Consider the following 23,593-nt stretch of genomic DNA (forward strand, 5'->3'; position numbering starts at 1 on the left):
TTAGCGGGATTCAACTTTAGATTGGCTTCTTTCAGTTTCTGCAGCACCTTCCTAAGATTTTTCTAGATGTTCTTCAAAACTCTTCCCGAAGATGATGATGTCACCCAGATATATCAGACAGGCTTCGTTGGAAAAGCGCTTCAAAACAGTCTCGATGAGGCGTTCGAATACTGCCAGTCTGAAACAGTCTGAAAGGCATCACCTTGAACTACCAAAATCCTTGTCCCATAGTAAATGCTGTCTTTTCTGAGTCATCAGGATGTATTTCTACCTGCCAATATCCATTTTTTAAATCAAGTGTTGGGAACCACTTGCTTCGAGAAAGAGTGTCCAGAATGTCGTCAATTCTAGGAAGAGGATAACTGTCTTTCTTCGCAACCTCATTCAACCCGCGATAGTCAGCGCAAAATCTTGTTGAGCCGTCTTTCTTTCTAACGAAGACGATGGAGATGCCCATGGACACGCTGAAGGCTCGATGACATCACCTTCTTCCATATCCTTTAAAAGTGTTCGTACCTCTTCCTGTTTAGCAAACGGTAGACGTCTCGGATGTTGATTGATCGGGGGATGATCGCCGATATCGATTCTATGTTGTGTTAAACTGGTTCAACCCACGTCAGAAGACAAGCGGGAGAAAACAACTTGAAGATCTTTAATGATTCGATCGGCAGCATTCCTCTCTTCATCGTTTAATTGCGATTTCTGAAATAACTCCGATGTAATGTTCTCTGAGGACACGGATTCTGGGATGTTACTCTTTCTTTCAATGCTGGTTACTGGAGTACATGCTGCAACCACTTCACCTTTCTTAATAACTCTCACCTTCTCATTTACATTGGCAACTCTCACCGGGATAAGCGTTCTCGATAGGTCGACGAGTATTGAGGCTACTAGTACTCCTTTCGGGCTATTACAGTTCTTGGGATATTCTATGATGCCGTAGCAGAAATTTCCATTTTCGGCTATGGATCCAGGAAGTAAAAATTCGATTCTTGCGAGTATTGTGATATCGTTTTAAGCTAAAATTTTGTGGATAGATTTCACTCCTTAATCATTTATTCCGAATCGGGCTACGTCTTCAGATGCAGAATGCAATTCGTTATTTTTAAAGTCTAAGGAAAAATTATATTTCCTTAGAAAGTCCAATCCGAGTATGCAAGGATCTGTAATCTCTGCTACGTATGCCATATTGTGGTAGGTGGCACCTCCAAATGTGATGGTAACGTTTAATTTTCCATCAATGTTGATTTTATCCCCGGACATGGTCGGGAGGGAAACGCAGGGCAGCGTCCAGATGAGATTACCTTTTAGTTGTTGAGCCAATTCTTTTCGAATGATGGTAACATTGGCTCCTGTGTCAATGGTTATATTACAAGGAACTCCATTGATATGTCCCTTATAAAAAGTCCATTACTGCTGCCACTCACTACAGAAATCTGAAATGCTTTAGACTGGCGCTTTTCATTATCTGGCAACCTCTGCCCTGCAAAATGGCCATTAATTAGTTTCCCTCTTTCTTGCTGGGTATAGTCTTAACATCCGTACCCTGGGGTACGTTGTACGTGGTACGTTCTGCAGTTTCTTCGTATGTGTCCTTCAGCTCCACAGTTCCAACATTTTACGATCGGTTTCTTGTCACCAATATTCCGTCTCGAAGCATTCAATTATCTGGTTACATCATCTAGACGAGCAGCCATTTGATTCTCTGGCTTTTGGACTAGAGCAACTCTGATTGGGTGGCAGTCTCTAAGAGTAGCTTGCTGGGCTGCCTCAAATTTCATTGCATACCCTAAAGCACTTTTCAAGTCCTTGACATTCGCCATTCGCAGAACATTCTGTATTTCAGTATCCCGGATGCTGTCGATGAAGTATTGCAGGGACAGGATTGTCCTTGTTTCGGACGGGCACTCTGAAAAGGCGAGATGGTATAGCCCTTCAACATCCATTACGAGTTCCTTCTGTTGGTGGGATTTTAATTAAAGCCTGCTGTAGTCTTTCAAACACTTCTCTCCAATGCACCGGAAAAAGCTTTGAAGTCTAGTCTCTGGTTTTCTGGAAGAGTTTGAAGAATATCCGCAGCGTCTGCTCTCAGAGAAGCGGCGAGATGACAGGCCTTTGCTTGGGAATCCCATCCATTTACTTCTGCGACTATAGAAAATTTTCTTTTATACACTTGCCAGGAGGTCTTCCCATCATACATAGATAACTTCAGTGAGGAATGAGAAAGCATAGGTAAAAATTTGAAACCATTCGAATTGCTCCCTGTCACCGCTACGAACTTCTTTAAATTATCAACTTCTTTCGCAACTGCTCAAACCCCGTCATCAATTTGTTGTTCGATAGAAAAACCCTTCCTTTGATTCATTGTTCCACAACAGAAACTCTCTCTTCTATTTGATCTTTGACGGAAGAAACTCTTTCTTCTATTTGTTCTTTTAAGAAAGAAATTCTTTCTTCTATTTGTCCAACTTTTTTTTCAACAGTGTCAACTCTGCCTTCTATAGCCACAAATTAGTTTTCTACTATACAGGAAATCTCTTTTTTTATTTCATCTTGACCTATTTTCAGTCTGCTTTCAAAGACTTCATCACTTCTTTAAAAGATTGCTGAACAACTTCCATCTTTTCTTTAATGGTTTCCTGTCCCGCTTTAATCTCTTCTTTAAAGGATGCTTGGCAAGCTTCCATCTTTTCCTGACTAGATTTCATCAATTCCTTAAACAAGGCAAAGGCTGCTATCAATTGCCTTAATTGTTCTTCCATCTCTCTTGTAATTGGCTTTCAAAATCCCACTTCTCACACCAAAAAGTGTTGCGTGCGTACGGGTTCATTATGAATTGAATGCACAAGTCCAATAAAAAATGAATAAAATTTATTTTTATCACAACAAATAAAAAATTCTTAAATTTCTTCAGATCTTCGTACAATATCCCAATATCTCACAGTTATCTTTTAAACTACTGAAAACGTTAATTCACAGCAGAGAAACGTAGAGAAAGCTAATCCGATTTCACCGCGAATTCGCTACAGTCAACAGCAGTTTTTTAAACAAAACTCATCAGACAACTACAACGAATTGAGAGGTTTTCCTTCTTTTTATAAAATTTTTAAAATGGACGAGAACTTTCTCGATTTTTTCCGAAAAGCAAAAGCGTGCAATTACGAGATCTATTTATTAAATGTGCATGCTCCTGTATTTTAATTTTTCCGGTTTGCTTTTCTCTTCAATTTTGTCATGCACAGCATTGCATGGGGAAATGAAATAATTTAATAACAATTCTATTAAAAATAGCAAGTTAAATACAAAAACCATAACAATATTAATCAGTTATTACTTCATCTTTGTGCCATATAAAAGTTGAACACTCCTATAGTTAATGTTGCTATTGGCAAAATAGCAATTCAGACTGAAGTTTTACTTATGTTACAAGCACTGCTGTTATTTACACATGGAAGAAATTTACAAAAAACATTTGTTTTCAGTCTCAAAGGAAAAATAGAGAACATTCAGCTCACTAATTCATAAGTACTGGTGTTAAATATATTTAATAAAATTTGGGATAAACTGGATTTAGAAGATGGAAATTTCTCTGTGTTCAGAAAGCTCTTAAATTAGTGTTAAAAATCAAACTGTTTGCATATTTTCTTAAACATATTACAGTCTTGCAATACAGATGACGGATTTCATATTTTTCAGTACACATTCTGTTTTCTTTTGGGGGGGGAGATTTTGTTTTTGTTTGCCTTGTGATTTTTTAACTAAAATTTACAAAATACTTCTAACTAATAGGAAATATACATGCTAAACTGTGCCTACATTTTTCTGCTCTTATGTAAATTTATTAATTACATGTAATTTTACCTATTTGTGAAATCAGCATACCTATCAAAGCCTCTAAAGATAGCTTTTGTTTTATGAAGGCACATACATAGTTTATCAATTGATTTAATATTTCATTGCTTTTATTATCGTATCTTTATAAATTTTAACCCTTTAACTGCTTAAGACGTGTTTAAACGTTTTTGGAATTTCTTTAAAAATGCTTAAGACGTCTTTACACGAATTTCAAATCGCACGAAAAATGCTTAAGACGTGTATACACGAAGCCCGAATTTCGCGAAGATTGCTTAAGACGTGTTTAGACGACGCGATCTGGTCTTCCTTCACCTACCTTTCTGCAGGCGGCTGTCAGTTGACACAAAGCTCTTAATAAGGTGTGAAGTCTCTTTCAAAAGAGCACTTTAGGAAAAAGTCCTTAGAGTGAAGTATCTTTGTCAGACAGCAGGTATGTATTATCTGTGTGCCGATTAAAAGTTTGCGAAAGAAGATGAATCGTTTTACAGCTGTTTGCCTTGTGGTACTTTATACAAATGAAAGTCAAACAGGATGCGACGTTGTTATAGTACATTGCCGAATTTTAGTAGAAACAAGAAAAATAAGAATTGTAACGGAGGACGCCTTTATGCCTATATGTTATAAAATCAAATATTTTATTTTTGTATTGAAAAATGATTACAATTTCTGATTCGTCAGGAAACAATATAAAATGTTGCAACCAGCTTTCTTGTTTGCCTTCGTATTTCAAATGCGCGTTATTATAATGTTATATTCTTCTTTTTACATTCTTAAATGTTAAAACTGTGCTTTCAGCATGCCTGAGTTTTGTACTCGTATGTGTGGCTCTATGCTCCGTAGAAATGGCGAACTGACATATAAAAATTATATGAATGTTGAAAGGAAGATATTCTACTCGAAACTTCAACTAAATGGAATAAATGAATACGTCGAAGGAATTTCTAGAAATATTTGTTTTAAAAATTTTATTATTAAGATTTTAAATACAAAATTTGAAATCTAAAGAAAAAAATATGTAATCCTTGAAACATTTTTGGAAAGAAATCTATCGATATAAAATCTCTTAAAATTAATGGAGTGTAAATTAATTAAAACAGTTAGTGTACGGAAGGGTTAGATATACTGCGCACAAAAAATTACAGTCAGAAGATCAATTATTTAAAGATATAAATTAATTACATTAAAAGAATTTAAAATAAATTAACATCTGTCCAAATGTCAATGCTAACAGCAATAGCACGAATGAAAGTTATTCTTTAAATTCCGAACTTAGTTCATCCGTCAGTACGCAATGATTGTGTCTTTGCGATTACTTTTCTTACAGATATTACAAAAGGCCGCCAACGAAGTAGCGGTAAAATCGTTGAATACTAAATAGTTTGAAGCGGGTTCAAATCCTGACGAATGGATTGCCTGCATACCAGTTTTAGCGAATGTTTGTTGCGCATGTTCAATATGAATATGAGACAATTTATTTAGCTTTTCATGATGACGTGCCTTGACTACGAGTCCTCGCTCGGGTTGTGTTTGGTTTGGCTTGTTAGATTATTAAGCACGTGAAGGCGATCTGTCTAAGGGGAGGTATGCTTTCGTGACAGATTTTCTAAGGGAAACAATCTCGCTCTGCAAAAAGTTAAAACCATAAAAACGCGCATGTAATCAGCTTGTTCACGGGGGTTTGAATGCAGGTCAAACTACCAGTATGTTAAGAAAAGCGATTCCAAGAATGTTTAATTATTTTATTTAGTTTGTCATAAGCTAAATAAAATAATTAAACATTCTTGAAATCTCTTCACATTACTGAAATGGCAATAACTAATCTGTCCGGGGTTCGAATCCCGGGAAACGAGCTGGTTGCCAGGATTATATTCTTAGTTTTCCATATGTGTAACATGTATGCAAGCTAATTTCCGTTAGGCAGTCCTCGAACGAATGCATCCTTCACCTTAGGCAAATAACCATCGAGTACTTTGCCATAATCAAATAAACCTTTATCCATAACATGCTTCAAATATTTTTATGTTGAAAAGTTCATGCGCCAAAGTTAACCCCCGTTGAATGAAATATGTTGTTTATTTTTTCTTTGTTTTTTATAACAACAATGTTCTTGTTTTCAGAATCTGAATCATCAATAAAATTCTTTTAATAATATGCGATTCTATTTTGTTTTTTTGTTTAATGAAAAATTAATTTAAGCGACAAATCTCTTACATTTAGAAAAATTTTCGATTTTCGAAACGAGTTGCTGTCAAAAGTGCATCTTCTCGTTGCTGCATATATTTATTTAAAGCAAACTGCTTGGCGCCTGTGCTTTTATATTTGAAAAGATTCAGAGAATTTTCAACATGGAAATAAAGTTATTAATTTTACTGAATTTTGTGGATTCTTTGTGTTTTGAGGTAAAATTCAAACCATCAGATATGTGATAACCTTAAAATAAGGGTATATTTAATCAAGATTTTGCGGCCAGACATTCCCAGCGAAATAAATTATAAAAAATTATCTATGTAGAATTAATGTATATCCCGTTTAGTATCTTAATTTATCAGTGTTATTACACATCAGTTTATCAGTGTAAGTTATATCGAGTTTTAGTTGTGTTCTATATAAGAATTTTATTTGGTGTATATAAATCCGATTCGTTTAATAATATTATATTTATTAAATACTATTTATTAGGTTTTCAAATCTGTCAAACCCAAACAATGGCCTCCTGGCTAAGATATCTGATTATTGCTATTTCGACTCGTATTCGAACCCAAACAAACGAACTGGTTGAATTTTGTGATTTCCCCTATGTGTAACATGAACATGAGTACGTTTTACTTAGGAAGTCGTCCATGGAGATATTCATTGCCTTCGGCTGATAGATCTCGTTTCCTTTGGCATACTCAAAAAATCTAAAACTTTTTCAAAAACACTAACAGATGCATATAACAAAATAAAATTAAGTAAATGCATATAAGAAAATAAATTAAGTAAATGCATATAAAAAAACTGAAGTAAATGTATATAACAAAAAAAAAAAAATGAGGTAAAAACAAATTTTCAATAATTTTTCAATACAATAGTTTTTAAATTGCTTGTTTTCAAATTTTATTTCATTTTTATGTATGTACTAATATACAGTGTATGTGTGCGGAAGTGTGCTTGTTTGGCATGTCCATATATATTAATTAAATAAATCTGATTTGAAAATGCATGCACTAACGCGCTATTCTCGTAATTTGAAAAACACTAAAGTATTGTCTGAGAAAAATGTTTATAAAGAAAATTAAATTTCGTCTCCTTACTCGGTGCTGTGTAAAAAATTTAAGTAAGCTTATTAATTTTTTCTTCTTTATTGAAAACAAATTAGTTTCTTTTCATCTATATATGAAAAATAACAAAATATTGTTGTCAGAATGGAAATTCCTAAAAATATGAAGTTCGTTTTTTTCGAACAAAAGTTTCTGAGAAATTTCTCTAGGTCAGCAGGTAGTAACAGGACCACTGACTGCTTTGTTTGAAAAACCCGATGAAGTGGATGATTTTACCCCCAAAAGGTTTTCTTTAACAAAGCAGATGCGGTCCAAATGGCTTTTCTGAGAAGCGTTTTATTTGAATAGCTTGAAACTTGAAAGCTTGAGTTGGAAGATGTTCCCGAAGTCAGACAGCAATAAAATTTGTTATACAGTGTCTCACAAAAGTGATGGGACACTTGTGCTTTACAAAAAGAAACTGTAATAAAATAAATTTAAAAAACATGTAAAAGTTTTTGTGGGTGTGTTTCATACTTAAATTTAGTAACAATTATTACGTAACATACATTTTCTGAAAATATTAAAATAGTAATTTAATATAAATACAATTGTTTAGAATGGAGCAAAAAATGGCTCACATAAGTGATGGGACACCATTAGATACTACTACGTACTACAATAAAAATATTTTTGGGGGTTTTTATTTTTACTCAAAAGCAATTGGCAATAATTTATTAAATCGTCTGCAGTCTTTCTCTCCAGTTTGTTTTGGAATTTTTGTGTTTTTTAGCTCTGTGGAGCCATAAATGCTAAACGAAAAGAAACTTTGCCTGAAATTCGAAAATTAGTTATTAATTTGCATATTGAACGTGGAAAATCTATTAGAGAAACTGCTGAAACAGTTAACATAAGTCATTCAGCAGTTTTCAGTATCATTAAACGATATAATAAGAATCATATGATTCAGGATAAAAGAAGACCTGGCCAACCATCAAAGCTATCCAATGGAATAAAGCGAATTATTGTTCAAAATATTTTTAAAAAATCTAAGAATGAGTGCTCCTAAAGTTGCTGCTGATTTACAAGCATTATATAGAGTAATTGTTAATCCTGAGACTATTAGAAGAATAATTCGATCTGCTGGAGCAGCCAGGAAAAAATTAAAATTCTTCGTAAGTGAAAAGAATAGAAAACTCAGACTGGCTTTCGCAAAATCCAACATAAATAAGAACTCTGATTACTGGAATGAAGTTATATTTGCTGATGAGAGTAAATTTAATATATTTGGTTCTGACTGTAGATTCTTGGTGTAGAGAAAACCCAGGAAAGAATTTCGCAAACAGAACTTGGTGCGAACAGTAAAACATGGTGGAGGAGGAGTTATGGTATGGGGGTGTATGTCGTCCGCTGGAGTTGGTAATCTTGTTTTTATTGACAGTAAAATGGATCAGTACAAGTATATTGACATTTTAAATCAAAATTTGAAATCTTCAGCACGAAAATTGATCCTTCGTAACGATTTTAAATTCTACCAGGACAATGACCCCAAGCACACTGCTTTCAACGTTAGACTCTGGCTGCTGTATAACTGTCCTGAAATAATAAAAACACCACCACAATCTCCAGACTTAAATCCCATAGAGAATATTTGGTAAGAATTGGAATCAAGAATTCGCAAACACACCATTTCTTCAAAACAACAATCAAAATCATTGCTTCAAGAAGAATGGGGTAAAATCACTCCAGAAATCCCAAAAAAATTAGTCGAATCCATCCCAAGAAGATTAAATCGCGTTTCAAAAGTTAAAGGAAATCCAACAAAATATTAAAACATTTTAAGAAGTAAAATTTTTGGATAAATATTTGATGGAAAAGTAAGTGTCCCATCACTTATGTGAGCCATTTCTTGCTCCGTTCTAAACAATTGTATTTTTATTAAATTACTATTTTAATATTTTGAGAAAATGTATGTTATGTAATAATTGTTACTAAATTTAAGTATGAAATACACCCACAAAAAATTTTTTTACATATTTTTTTAATTTATTTTATTACAGTTTCCTTTCGTAAAGCACAAGTGTCCCATCACGTTTGTGAGACACTGTAGATATTTCTCTCTCTCTCTCTGTGAGTTCTTGAAATCTTGGAATGGGTGAAAGTTCATTTTGTTTTACATATATAAGGAAACTGCATGTAAAGCAAAATAATTCAAGGCACACATTGTATGTTAATCATTGTACGTCCCCTCAGCTCTTCGGTTGGGTATTAAGAAAAGAAATTTCTACACTGCTTTTGTATTACTTGTATAGTGAAAGATTTGAAAAAAATAGCTTCATATGAAAAGTTTTTCTCCGATGAACGAATACAGCTGAAACATGTTTCTGTCTTCAAGTATATCCACAAAACATGAAATAGTATTGTACTCTTTTGTATTCTAGTGCATTTTTATATTATTTCGTGGTAAATTTTTTTTATTCTTAAATTTCTCTCTCTCTTTTCTTATAATACACAAGTACTCTTTCAAATACGGCTGACCTATGAACCTAAATTTTTATACTATAAAATTTTATATAAAAATTAGCCGTAATCATTAGACACAGCTTTGTGTATATTATATTCTGGAATACATGCCTGCAATTAATACTAAGAATACTATTGATAAAATTCGTGATATAATTAATAATGAAAATACTGTTTAAGCTAAAAACCGATTTGAATCTTTTTTTCATTATAGGGTAACATGAGCCAAACAATTTTCGTTAGAAATATACAATTATGCTAACTTGACACATCAGATAGAAAATATTTTATCGTCATCATCGGCTATGATAAAAGATTTTTACGCTTAAGATTTTGGATTATGATAAAGCACACAGGACCTATTTGTCTAAGGGAAAGGAAGTCTTCAAGGTAGATTTTTTTTTTTTTGTGGGAAACAAACTGTTAATTCACAATCAATTGTACTTATGAAAAACCTCTAAGCCTCCCATGCAGCCGCTAGAATTTACCGGTGCTCAGCTATCTTACCGCTTGGAGACTAGTTGGCTTTCTGAACTTACGCAATATCTATCTGAATTTGAATATTTGCATAAAAAACGAGCAAAATAAAATGACACATTGTAAATAGTACATTTTACTGAAATCAAACTTTCTTTGAAAAAGGAAAATTAATTGTAAGGAATAAGATGGATGCATTTAATTAAACGGCGGGCAATAACAGCGCTGATCATATGTTTCGTATAGGAAATCATTTTCTTCGTGTTATCGTATAACGGAAAATATCCACAGATTATATTTTACAGTTTTTAAGAAGTCATGGGTTATCTGCTTTAAGAGAACACCTTCGTGGGCAATTTTCTAAATAAAATTGGCTTGAATTCACGTTACGCATCGAGAAAATCATAAATACCACAAGCAGCTAAACTGTTCGGTTGCCAACAACAAAATACCAACATCCAGCAATCTTATTCACTCAACTATAGTGAACTTAAACTAATGTTTGTATATTATTAGCAGTATTAAAATAACGAAAATATTTATTCTAATAAAAATTTTTGTTTGAATATCCTCCCTAGTAAGGTATTTCCTTTGGTTGGAAATTTGTCAACAATAAATGCTATGTTTAAACAAGACATTTATTTAGAGCATAATGCTTCAATAATGTATGCTGGGATCCCTAGAAAAAAAATATCGCCGGAAAATATATCTCCGAAAAAATATTTAATTATTCATATTCTTATGATTAATTATTAAATAATTAATAACTTTTATAATTATTAAATGAAATGCTTATTTATACTTTACCAAATGTACAGCAACACTCTTTCTTTACAAAAATACCATATTGAATAAATTATATTGTAAGCTAATAAGTAACAACATTGCTTTGTTTAATTAAGATACAATAACAAGCCGAACAAACATTAAATTGGAAGTCAAACAACAAAAATCAGCGTTATATTTTCAAATTTTCACAATCTAATTTTCATTATATCTTATCTCGTTCATTTGCGCTTTTGCAGCTGAAGATGATGGTTCGGTAAAACCACCTAAACTAGTCCTGTGAAAATTTGAAAATATAACGCTGATTTTTGTTCTTTGACTTCCAAATTAATTGCTTTGTTTGTTATTAATATGTCTCATCCTTCCTATTTCAGATAAAATTTACTAGTGTTTCTTGGACAGGAAAGCAAGAATTTTTAATTTGAATCCATAAATTTATGATACACTGAAAACGGTTTCATGTTATAATTCCCTTTCTGAATATCTTGAATGTATATGAAAAAGTAAAATGCAAATTTAATATTAATATTACCACCCTTAAAAACACCCAAATATTTCGTTTATTACTCTCTTAAAACTACGTAATAATTAAGGAAAAAAGAAATTATTTAAAATAATTATTAGTTGCCTGCAGTTGAAGAATATAGGAAAATGCAGAAGGTTTTAAAAATTTTTCATTAATGACAAAAATACAGAAAATCGGAAATAATACGAAATGTTTTAGCAATATCTCAGAAGGAATGAAAATTGCACGAGATATTTGTCAGAATATAATTTTAGTGATAGCAGTTTAATCAGTGTGCATTGAAATTCCGGTGATAATCAGTGACATACAGATTTAGATTATTTAGGTTAAAAATGCGTAATAATTTAAAATTTAACCGGGTAAATTTTAAAGCCAATTTATTTGAAAACTATCAGCTTCGCTGCGAGCCTTCGTCTGGCTTTTAAATGTACCGGAAAAATGGCTGAAGGGAACTCCAAACGTTGAATTTAAAAACTGCGTAGGATTTTACTCTGCAGAACAACTTCATAAAAAAAGTTATTACGTATAACCAAATTACAATGAAATAAGCAATGTCCCTTAATACAAATATTAATTATCCTAATAAATAAATTAACCAAATTCCCTTTGCAAAATCTTAAGAACTCAAATGGTATAAAGGAGGTTAATAACTTTGTTTCCTAAAAAAATCAGTCAAAACTTTTCAATATCTTAAAAACAGTGAAATGAGCAATAAATAAAATAAAGGAATGCAAAAAACAAAAAATTCTGAAAAGCAAAGTATAATTAATGATATTTTATCTTATGTTTTCAAGGGAAAAAATTACAATGAAATAAGCTATATCCCTTAATACAAATATTAATTATCCTAATTAAAAAATTAACCAACTTTCCGTAGAAGAACAAAAATCATGTAAAACTTTTCAATATCTTATAAACAGGGAAATAAGCAAAAAATAACATGAGAGCAACACAAAAAACATAAAATTCCGCGTAGAATTTTACTCCACAGAACAACTTTATCAAAAAAAAAAAAAAAAATCAATAAAAATATATTATATTTATATAAAAATGACAATGAAATATACCAATCTCTTAAAAACAGTGACATCAGAAACACGATGAAAAATTGTTGCCAAACCCATATTTCTAAAAGAATGAAACTATTCAAAATGATGCGATTTCATCAAAAATCTATCAACAACAATAAGACAGGAAAATTGTAGCCCAAATCACATTTTTAAAGATGTGAGATATATACTCGGAAGCTTCATTTAAAAAATCTTTTAAAAATAGTGTCCAAAAATCAAAGAAAAATAATCTGTACATTTTTAAAAATAAACTTTTTTAGAAAAAATCCCATTGAAAAAGTGTTAAGCTCCCTTTGTTAAATAAATTCGTATTTAATCGATTTATTGAAACACGAAATTTATTTTAAGTTCGTAAAATAGCTAATTGCCTACGTTTCATGACGATGTGAAAATGGAGTGTGTAGAGTAAAATCTCACTTTCCTATAGCACATTATGTTTCAAAATGACACGATTTCGTCATAAAACATGAAATAAAAAAAATTCGAATTCGAATTTCGAAAAAATCGCTTCGAAGTGCACTGGCTCTTGTGTAGATGTACCTATGTACCAAATTTCGTAGCCGTGGGTCTATTAGCTTACGCGCAGCGCGAACGAAAGGCGCGCACACACAGACAGACTCTTTCTTTTATTATATGTAGAGATAAGATTGTTTAAGGGAAGGAAACTTTCAAGTTTCGCAGCTGTACCCCCTGCGGCATTAAGACGATCATCACGGAGAGTCTAGCCTTTTGCAATTCTCTTGAGAGCTCACAGGTACTGAACAATATATAGCAATCAATCTCACTTAGCGGAATCATTGAAGTAAAATTCTGGGAGGGATGGGAAATAACAAAAGAACTGCTTGAAAATTTTCAGAGGTTTAGGGTTATTTTCGCGACATTTTACGGGAAGTTCGGTCCAAAACTAGCGACAGTTTTAAAGAGATTCGCAGATAATCACTCGACAGGCTAAGGGTTAAAGGTATTTCTATTTGTTTGTTTTCCTAGAGATATATTCTTTATTGCTTGTATGTGAAATACACTGCTGGCCACAGTAAATGCACAGGGTTCGTAGCGGTCCTTACAAGTGCTTATAAGTCCTTATATTTGAAAATAAAATATAAAGGCCCTTAAAGGTGCTTACTTTTTCTTTAAACCCTTTATTTTTTGTTTTTAGTGCTTGTTTTTTGGTTTTAGTGCTTTTTTTAAATCCTTTTTTTTAATGAACGCGCATTTTTCCCCATACCAAAGCCGAAACTAAATAAACAACTTTTCCTCCTTATATACAACGTCAGATGGTGAATCATACTCCCGGAAAATGCTTTTTCCCCCTTTCTCTGCATTAACGTAACCTATGGTATGCGCGAAAGTACAGACAGGTGCATGTCGTTCTATTAATCAAAGAATTGCGAAAACGGTAGAAAATTCCGGTACATTCAGTATTCTTTTCCTCCCACCCAAATACTACACACGTTTGAATTTCTATCAAGATTTTAATAATTTGCATTCTCGTTCCGCGTGGTCAGTTCACATTTCTGTTTATTATGATCGTTATGCTTATATTATGAGCATATGCATGAATATTTATAATAATATAGTTTCAGTAACTGCTGAAGTATAGATAAACTTCCAAAAATGGGTGTGCTTTTACACAGATTAGCTTTCTAAGAAATAATATTCGGAATGGCTTAAATAAAAGGAAAGTAATCGAATAGACAAAATATTTTTTTTTGCCAATACATTATACAGTACGGAGGTTGGGAGTTTCTCCCCTTTCTTCTCAAAATCTCTAATATTGAAGCAGCAGACTTTTTTATCACTGTCCAATCTGGATTGAATAGGACTAAAAGATTTTGCGGTCTACCGAACCCAAGCAAAGATTGATTCTATTCCGGAAATTTAACGCAGTCTGTTGAAAATTAGATTCAGAAACAACCCAGATTAGTAAGTCTCTTTCTTTTCCTTTATTTAGTTCTTTATTCTCCGAATACCGGCAGCTGTTGATTCCGATTGCGTAATATCACATGTGGAAGAATTACGCCGCACGTTTTGCGCAATAACGTTTGCGGTACTTTGCAGAGATAATTAATTTTGATGTTCAGTCTGAGATTTGTTTATGAACACTTAAAAGAGTTTTACTGTGCTTTCTAAGCAGAATATTTCTCAGTTCCGTTGGTCTATTTTTATATGATGCACATATCGAAATGTCAAAATCATTTATTTAGCCGAGAAATCTAAAGAACGGCTACAATCTCCCCCACTCGTCTTTTTCCAGTTACTATCCGGAATATTCGGCAATTTCTGAGTATGCGGGTTAGTTAAGCTTTTACTGTTAAAGGATGACTGCATGAAGCAATTTCCCGTCTTCTGATTTCAGAAATGTGCCTCTTTTTTACATAAATTACTTTGCTTGGAATATATGTTAAGTGAAAACTGTTATGCAATGAAAATTTAGAAAATGTTCAGAATTTTGATTTAAGTTAAATTATTTAAATATTAATAAGAGTGGAAAAATAAATTGTATTTATTATTAGGTGCCAAACGAATATAATTAATATGGCTTATTATTATTTATTTTCTATATTTTGAACTGAAATTTCATCATTAAATCTTGTAATATAGTTTAGTTCTGCACAGTTTTTTTTTCCTCTCACTGTAAACTAATTCTGTAAATTTAACTTTCATTTAAAATTAAAAAAAAAAAGTTAATTGTTTTCCATGGTTGAGGTAATGCTCATTCTCTTAATAAATATTGCATTGATTATATTTTAAATTACAAGTCTAATTTTTCTTTTAAGGTTATGCAGTTGTGTATAATGTAATTAGACAGGTGCTTATTTTTTCCTTAAAATGTGCTTGAAAAGTGCTTATAGGTGCTTATTTTTTTAACTAAAATCTGGCTACGAACCCTGATGCAACACCCTGAAGGAAGCATTCAAATAACATGAAATTTACAACATGCATTAGCAGACGTGAGATATGCAAATTACTAGAATTTCAGCGCAGATGCAGATCAGACGCGCCTGTGGCGCCACTTCAAAGCGCTATTTAAGGCTTGGAGTTTTCGACGATTTCAAGTTCGGCAATTGTTTTTTTCTTGTGGTTTTTTCAAAAATACGATCAATTATGCCTTGTAGTAAACAGTGATCATCGTTTGATCAAGTATCCGAGTTCGACAGAGGAAGGATAGTGGCCTACCGAGAGTGTGGATTATCTTTCAGGGAAATCTGTAGACGTGTTGGACGAAACCAAACAACTGTAATGCGGATATGTGACCGTTGGATGCAGGAGGATACGACGGACCGACGTGTTCGATCGCATCCACCTCAGTGCACCACTTCACGTGATGACAGGAACATTGTGCGCATGGCAGTGACGGATCGCTCAGTCACATCACGAACCATAGCACAGCACATTCAGTCTGTAACGCATCATCCAGTGTCTGCGCATACCATTCGACGCCGTTTACAGCAGAGTGGTCTGTCCACAAGACGTCCATTGCTTCGTCTACCCTTGACGCAGAACCACAGACGTCTCTGCCACCAATGGTGCGATGAAAGAAGCATGTGGACAGTAGAATGGAAAGAAATTGTCTTTACTGACGAGTCACGCTTCTATCTGCAACACCACGATGGTCGGTTTTGAGTCTGGAGACACCGTGGAGAGAGGATGCTGAAAAGCTGCGTTATGCACCGCCACACTGGTCCTGCACCGGGTATTATGGTATGGGGCGGTATTGGATATCCCTTTCGCACTCCTCTAGTACGCATTGCCGGTACTTTAAACAGCCAGCGCTACATCTCCGAGGTGTTAGAGTCAGTTGTCCTTCCTTACCTTCAGGGCTTGCCCACAGCCATATTGCAACATGATAATGCGTGACCACACGTGGCACGCATTGTCCAAGGATTCTTCGTCAATCACCAGATTGAATTGCTTCCCTGGCCGGCTCGCTGTCCGGATCTTTCGCTGATAGAAAGCATGTGGTCCATGTTTTCTGAACGATTGACCCAGATTACATCTCAAACTGCTACACCAGATCAACACTGGCAACGTGTGGAAGCTGCTTGGTCTGCTGTACCCCAAGAACACATCCAAAGTCTCTTTTAATCAATGCCGAGGCGTGTGGCAGCTGTGATATCCAACAATGGGCGGCTTCTCCGGCTACTGATTCTGGAAGGAACCACACTTCACAGAAGTCTATAAATTTAATCATTTGATACTTGGTCAACATGTTATCTACTAAATAAATTTTGCTGTGATATCTCTTGTCTTTCTTGGTGTTGCAATTTGGGTGGCCAGCAGTGTACTTTAAACTTGTTCCAATATTACACTGAGGGCTATGTTTCTAAAACTGGAGGTACTGGAGCTCTGTGGAATGCAGCCAAAAGCAGGAATGAAAATAAATAAAGCAATAAATGATGAATAATTTAATAAAATGTAGGGGGATAAAATATTAGCAAATTACGTTAATAGTAAATAATGGATTAAAATACTGTAAAAATTAGATGAAAATGAGTAAATTTATAATAAATTAAAATAAAAGTAAACAATTGAGTAAAATAATTAAATAAATGAAAGGTCAGTAAGTTCATAATAACAAAGCTTGATGTAAAGTATAAATCTTTTCCTCCCCTCAAAAGACCTGGCACTTATTTCTGAAACATTATGAATAGCTAAACCTTTTAGTCATTCAGCCATCACATCACCAAAAATGTTGCTCCAGATACACCACTAAAGGTGGTTTTATATGCTTGTAAGAAGCTGGAAGGACCTGCAATTCAGACTAGTAGTCAGCCTCTGCTTACCACTATACGGTCCAGGGGGGGGGAGCAATAAAGCAAGAATAAATATTTTGTTTAGTATTCAGCATGCACGTATAAAAGTCATTTTAGTCCAAAGGGACAGTTTGCTCTGAAGGACTATTAATTTCATTTTGGCATTTTGCTTTGGTTCACTATATAAATATGTCCAATTCACTTTTCAAATTGTTGCCACTAAATATTATCACCCTGTGTTATATATTAAGAAATTAAATAATGAAAAATCTGCATAAATATATATATATATTTCTTGCATTGGGATAAAACAACGATACCTAGAGCCATCAAATTTTGAATAGCGCAATCTTCTACCGAACATGGGCATGTGGAAGCCCTAATTTTGAATTTGAAATTTGTTTTATTATCGATTTCATATTTTGTAACACTTCAACGAATTTTTGATTAACAAACTAAAAGATTTCAAATCGAGCAATGGAAATACTGTACCAAAAAACACATTTTTATCTCCAGCGCATGAGACTCTATCAGAAATTCTAAAGATATGCTCCTTTTAAAATTATTTTGCGATATTGCTGTTGAACTGAATTTTATGGTTTGAGTACATAGAACACGATATTTAATCAATAAAAGTAACACACAAAACGTTACAAAAACGCCTCTTTGGACGTAATTTAAAATCTGAAACGTTTCAGATTTGGTGGAGGGAGGGGCATTTAAAAACATTTTGACCAACTGAATATAATCATAAAAATTCTTCCTCACTGGTTTGAGTTTTGACATGGAGGATTATCTTCCTCATCTGGTAAAGTTTTCCGGCACTTTTTGCTTTCTAGAGAAAACTGGATCATTCATTTTGGATATGGTATATAGTACCAATTTCTATTTTATTAACTGCTAGACAATATGTGGCATTAATATTTTTTGTTAATATTGCAGTTCATTTGTGCAATGGAGTCTCTTATTTAAAGCTCCAATAGGCTGTGGCAAGGATTGCAGTTTCACTCAAAACATTTAAAAGTACCAAAACCAGACACCAGCTGAATTCAAGCCTTGATTAAAGCAAAATTTTTCATGTCTTAAGACAGATATTAATAACACAGAAATTGTTAAATTCGTAACTTAAAACTAATCATAGCAAAAGAAAACTTTCTAAAACATCATAAACTGTTAGCTATCCAGCTTTCTTGCATTATGGACTAGTTCGAATATGCTTCATGTTTTTACCTTATCAGGTTCAATGTTTCTTCTAACCTTCTTCGGAAACATACAATGACCTGACTAGAACAGAGAGCTTACTAAAGCTATGTTCACTAATTGTAGTAAGTAGACAAGATACAGACGAAGGGTATACAAAACCCTTTATTTTTTTCTTTATATACAGTGACTTCCGTACTTCGGAATACAATGACCCTCCACTCGGGGTCTAACTTAAAAGATATCAAAATAAAACTAAACTCTAATTTAACTTTAGAATAAGATTGGCCTTATAATAACAGGAAGCGTATGTAGCACAGAGACTGTGAACACTACAATACGTTTAATTTATCAAGAGGATTAAAACCTCTGGCCTGGAAGGCAAAGTAGCAACTGCGTAACTTCTAAGGTAAGCGGCCTGCTTCGAACTCACGGCTTCCTCTCTCTTCTGCTTGGCAAAAAGGCCACACTTAAATACTTGGCGTTCGCCAGACAACTTTGCATAAACTCCTTCACGCTTATAATTCTGGCCGGAAGTAGAAAATAAGAAGTGATAGTAAAGATTTAAAATAAAATAAACGTTAGTAAAACTTAAGATCCTTACATACTTCCCGCCAGAGTTAATTAGTTTGAAACTGAGGTCTAAAACGACCTTGTTGAAAACTTTTTGCTCTAGAATCTAACGCGAGGCCAACCTTTTACAATCATAACTTCGTTAGAAACTAGAAAATTTAAAAGAAAGAAATTTGTTACAATAGCAGCTCCCAGGATCTACAACAATCTTTTTTTTTTTTTTTTTTTTTTTTTTTTTTTTCATCTGTACTGCATCTAACCAGGAGCTTTATTCAATTCTGGTTCCTTCCAGAGATCTGGAAGGAAAACTAGTTTAATGAAATGTTACAGAATGACATTGCAAATAACATATAGAATATACTTTTCTTAACATTCTTATTTCATTCATGACTATTTTAATTATCTCTCCCCGTGCTCTCTGACATGTGTTGTAAAAACACCAAACACGAATGTGTTTCTGTCTATGTGTTCAACACTTCCTCCTACAATCAAAACACTAACGTGTTAAAATTCAACATACGAGACCTCTTAACACACCCTAATTTCAATTCTAGACCCTGAGGTACTATTCTGAAAGTGGCTAACTCTAAAGTGTAGCGTCAGAGAGCCTAACTACATCATTCAACCTTTAACACATATTCACCATGATTTAATCTTTACAGTCACACGAATAACAAATTTTTAACATTACTTTCACTTTTACCATATCACGGTATTTCTAAACATTCAAAATAACAGTTCACATGTATACAAGAACATATCAAGATGCCGTTAATTTTACACATTTGAAAACATACATTAGTAGTACATTGTTAACTTCTATTCTTTTCAAAGCAAGTGCCAATTCTTTCTACATTGAAATAATACTACATTTCAAAAAGTCTTTCAAACTAAAACTTCTTTCTTGTTAGAATGTTTTAAATAAAATTTATACAATAACTTTTTACAATATTTAAGTCTTTATACAACGCTATTATACATCAACTTTAGTTTTACGCGCGAGTAATTGAAAAACATAATAAGAAAATCGGTCACAACTCATTTCTCGCCCTTTTGGCGATAAAGGTAGACCTCGCATGAGGTAAAACTTCTTGAAATCTGCCACTTGCAGTAAGAATGAAAGATTAACTTAAGTTTGTAAAGTAACATAAAATTTTACTTATCTTTGTAATATTCAGACATCCTTTTCTGGGGCCAGTCTTTAAAGGTGCTGCAGACCGTAGCTTGGTTGATCCTCCTTCTTGTACGGGCTCGCCCTTCAGTGCTTTCCTCTGGAAGCTTCCGTTTTTCACCACTACGGCCACCCTTGAACATCTTCCTTTTGTGCTCTGCTTGTGGTCTTGGCCGTTTGAAGGCAGCTGGTCTTGGTGGAACCGGGAAACTTCTGTCGTGATCCTGCTTGGACCTCGTTGTTGGCCGTTCAAATTTTTCTTGTACTTTTTCCTCCGCCGCTGATGGCCCTTCCGCAGTTCGGCGACTTTTGCTGCGGAGAGTTCTGTCGGATGAGTCAATCTTCCGTTTCACAGCCGGGTTATAGTTGCCGTCCTTTCTCCCGGTCTTTTCCACATACGTCGTCCTTCTCCCTTCTTCATTCTGGGGGTGTTCGTGAACTCTGTTTTTTGGACGGTGGAACGGCTTCTTTTTCTTTTTACCTTCAGTTTTTCCGCGGGGCAATTTTCTTTTCACTTGCTTCTGTCTCTCATTGGCTTGCCCTTGTACCTGTCGTTTTCCCACCTCTGGAACTTGTACCTGCGGTGTCTGCCGTACCGGATCCTGCAAAAGATCTGAAAAGATTTGCATTTTATTACGATCGAAGTAGGGCTTGATTTGATCAATGTTTGCGGAACAGGTTTCACCATTTCTTGCCTTTAACACTACAACAGCGTGAGTTATTTTTTCTATAACATATGGTCCTTCAAAGCGTGGAAAAAATTTGGCAGTTTTATCTTCTGGTGCTGAAGAAAGTGAATGCTTAATTTTTAGTACTTCATCCCCTACTTTATAAGTTACTCCCCGTCGTTTCAAGTCATAATACAATTTTTGTTTTCTTTGTGCTACTTCCGTATTCTTTTTTGCTTCTTTTATTAGTTTTTCTATATCACCCATTTTAAATTCTGGGGCTCTTTGTTGCACATAAAATAGTTTATCTAACGGTGTTATAACCTTTCTGCCTAGAAATAACTCAGCAGGAGTTTTGCCCGTTGTATCATGTTTTGCGGTCCTAAGGGCGAAAGCAAATTCATTGACATAGTTATCCCAGCTTTTATGAAAATTTTTAACATAACTACGGATAATTTTCACTATATTTCTGTTGACCCGTTCCGCTATATTTGATTGCGGCCGATACGGGACCATTTTTAAATGACGTATGCCCAGTTTTTGGCACATGTCTTCAAATATATTACTTACAAATTGAGGACCATTATCCGATATAACTTTTAGGGGCGCCCCGTATTTTAAAATATATTTATTTAAAATAGAATCGGTAACTAATTTCGCGGAGGCTCGTTTTAAGGGAACAATTTCGGTCCATTTACTAAAATGATCAACCATAACAAGGAGATAGCGATTTTTATTTAACTGACTTTTTGGGAAAGGGCCCAATAAATCGATGCCGATTATTTCATTTGGAAATTCGGATTTAATACTATTTAGAAACCCGGCCGGGCGGAAATTAATATAATTAACGGCTTGACATGTTGGGCAGGACTGGACATACGCCCTTGTTAACTTTTGCAGTTCAGGAAAGTAGACTGCCTCGCGTACGCGTTGAGTAGTTTTTCGAATACCAGCATGAGAAGCTAAAGGGCTGTCATGGAGCTCTTGCAGGATATTTAATCTAAGACTAGCTGGGATAACAGGTCGAAATTCGTTGTTGGAATTCGTAGTTTTTGTATAAAATAATAGACCATCTATTAGTTCGTAATGGGCCGCCCTATTTCTTATCGCCACAATATCTTGGTGGCTAAAATTTTCAGGATCCTTCAAATACTCATAAATACTTCCAAACTCAGGATCCTTACCCAGTTCGGTTATTACAGTTTCTCGGGAATTTATTGTACACGCTGTCAGCATTGCAACTTTTACGGTATTACCCTGTTCGTCTAATTTAATTCGTGACAGGGCATCTGCTACGATATTTTCCTTTCCGGGGGTATGCTTGATTACCAGATTATATTCTTGCAGCTTGAGTGCCCATCTTATTAACCTTGGGGATAAATTTTTCCCAGAGTACAATCTAGTTACCGCCGCATGATCAGAATATACTGTTATCGGCGCCTTTCCAAAATAGACTCGGAACTTTTGCACTGCTAACAGAACTGCAAGTGCCTCTCTCTCGGTCGCGGAATAGTTTCTTTGTGTTTGATTTAAAGTTCGGCTAAAAAATGCCACTGGCTGCTGATTTTGCGAAAGTACCGCTCCTACCGCATAATCCGAAGCATCCGCTGAAATTTCTAAATTTTCATCCTTTTCAGGAAATTTCAACACAGGGGCTTGCGTTAATGCTTGTTTTAATTTTTCGAAAGCACTATTGGCTTCGGCCGTCCACGAGAATCTTGCCTTTTTCCTTTTTAATTTTAACAATGGCTCAGCGATAGCCGCAAAATCTTTTATAAAGGACCTATAATATGAACAAAGTCCTAGAAAAGAAGAGAGCTTCTTTGCCGTGTTTGGAGTCGGATACTTTTGTACAGCGATTATTTTTGATTCATCTGTCTCGATCCCTTTTTGCGATATTTTGTAACCTAAATATTTTAATTCAGGGGCTGCAAATTTGCATTTTTCGACATTAACTTTTAGACCGGCCTCATTTAATAAAGAAAACACCTGTCTTAAATTCTGTACATGTTGGTCTAGATTATCACTAGTAATAATGATATCGTCTAAATAGATAAATGTGGACTTTCCGAGAACAGGTCTTAACACAATGTCCATGCATCGCTGAAATGTTGCTGGGGCGCCTGAAAGGCCAAACGGCATTCGCAAAAATGCATAAGTGCCAGACTTGGTTATAAAAGCAGTCTTACGCACGTCCTCAGGCCTGATCCCTATTTGAAAATAACCATTCGTTAAGTCTAAAGTCGTCATAAATTTGGTTGATTTTATGTTCCTTAAAATTTCTTCTATAATCGGTAACGGATATACCGGATATTTCGTTATGGAATTTAATTTACGGTAATCAATAGCGAATCTCCACCTTTTTGGATGCTCCAAAGGATAATCATTATTTTTCTTACATAAAACCACCGGACTAGCATAACTACTTGAGATAGGCGTTACGATCTTTTTACGTAGCATATCGGTAATATGCCATTCTATAATTTTTTCCTTATTCTTATCATACCGGTATGGTTTTTGACGAACCGGCAATGCATCTCCGGTGTCAATACTATGGTTAGTAACCTGGGTAAATCCTGGAATATCACTAAATAAGGAAGCAAATTCACTTACCACTTGTCGGATTCTATCTTGCTCGTCATTAGGCAGGTGGTCAAGATTTAACCTTGGCGGTTCAACCTTTTCTACACGCACTGGTTTCATCGTCAGCTTAAGAGACGCTTCATTAAAATCCAGTGTAGCTTGTGCGTC

General features: G+C 34.4%; 1 protein-coding gene across 3 annotated transcripts in view; it reads left to right on the forward strand.

The window, feature by feature from the left end:
- The window catches only part of LOC118193907 (ATP-dependent translocase ABCB1-like), a 379,421-nt gene that overhangs the window by 242,811 nt on the left and 113,017 nt on the right, over positions 1 to 23,593 (forward strand). The gene's annotated exons all lie outside the window — the stretch shown is intronic.

Source organism: Stegodyphus dumicola, chromosome X2 (genome assembly GCF_044657685.1).
Source record: "Stegodyphus dumicola isolate Sdum_Otavi_A_Nest chromosome X2, ASM4465768v1".
Lineage (NCBI taxonomy): Eukaryota > Metazoa > Arthropoda > Arachnida > Araneae > Eresidae > Stegodyphus > Stegodyphus dumicola.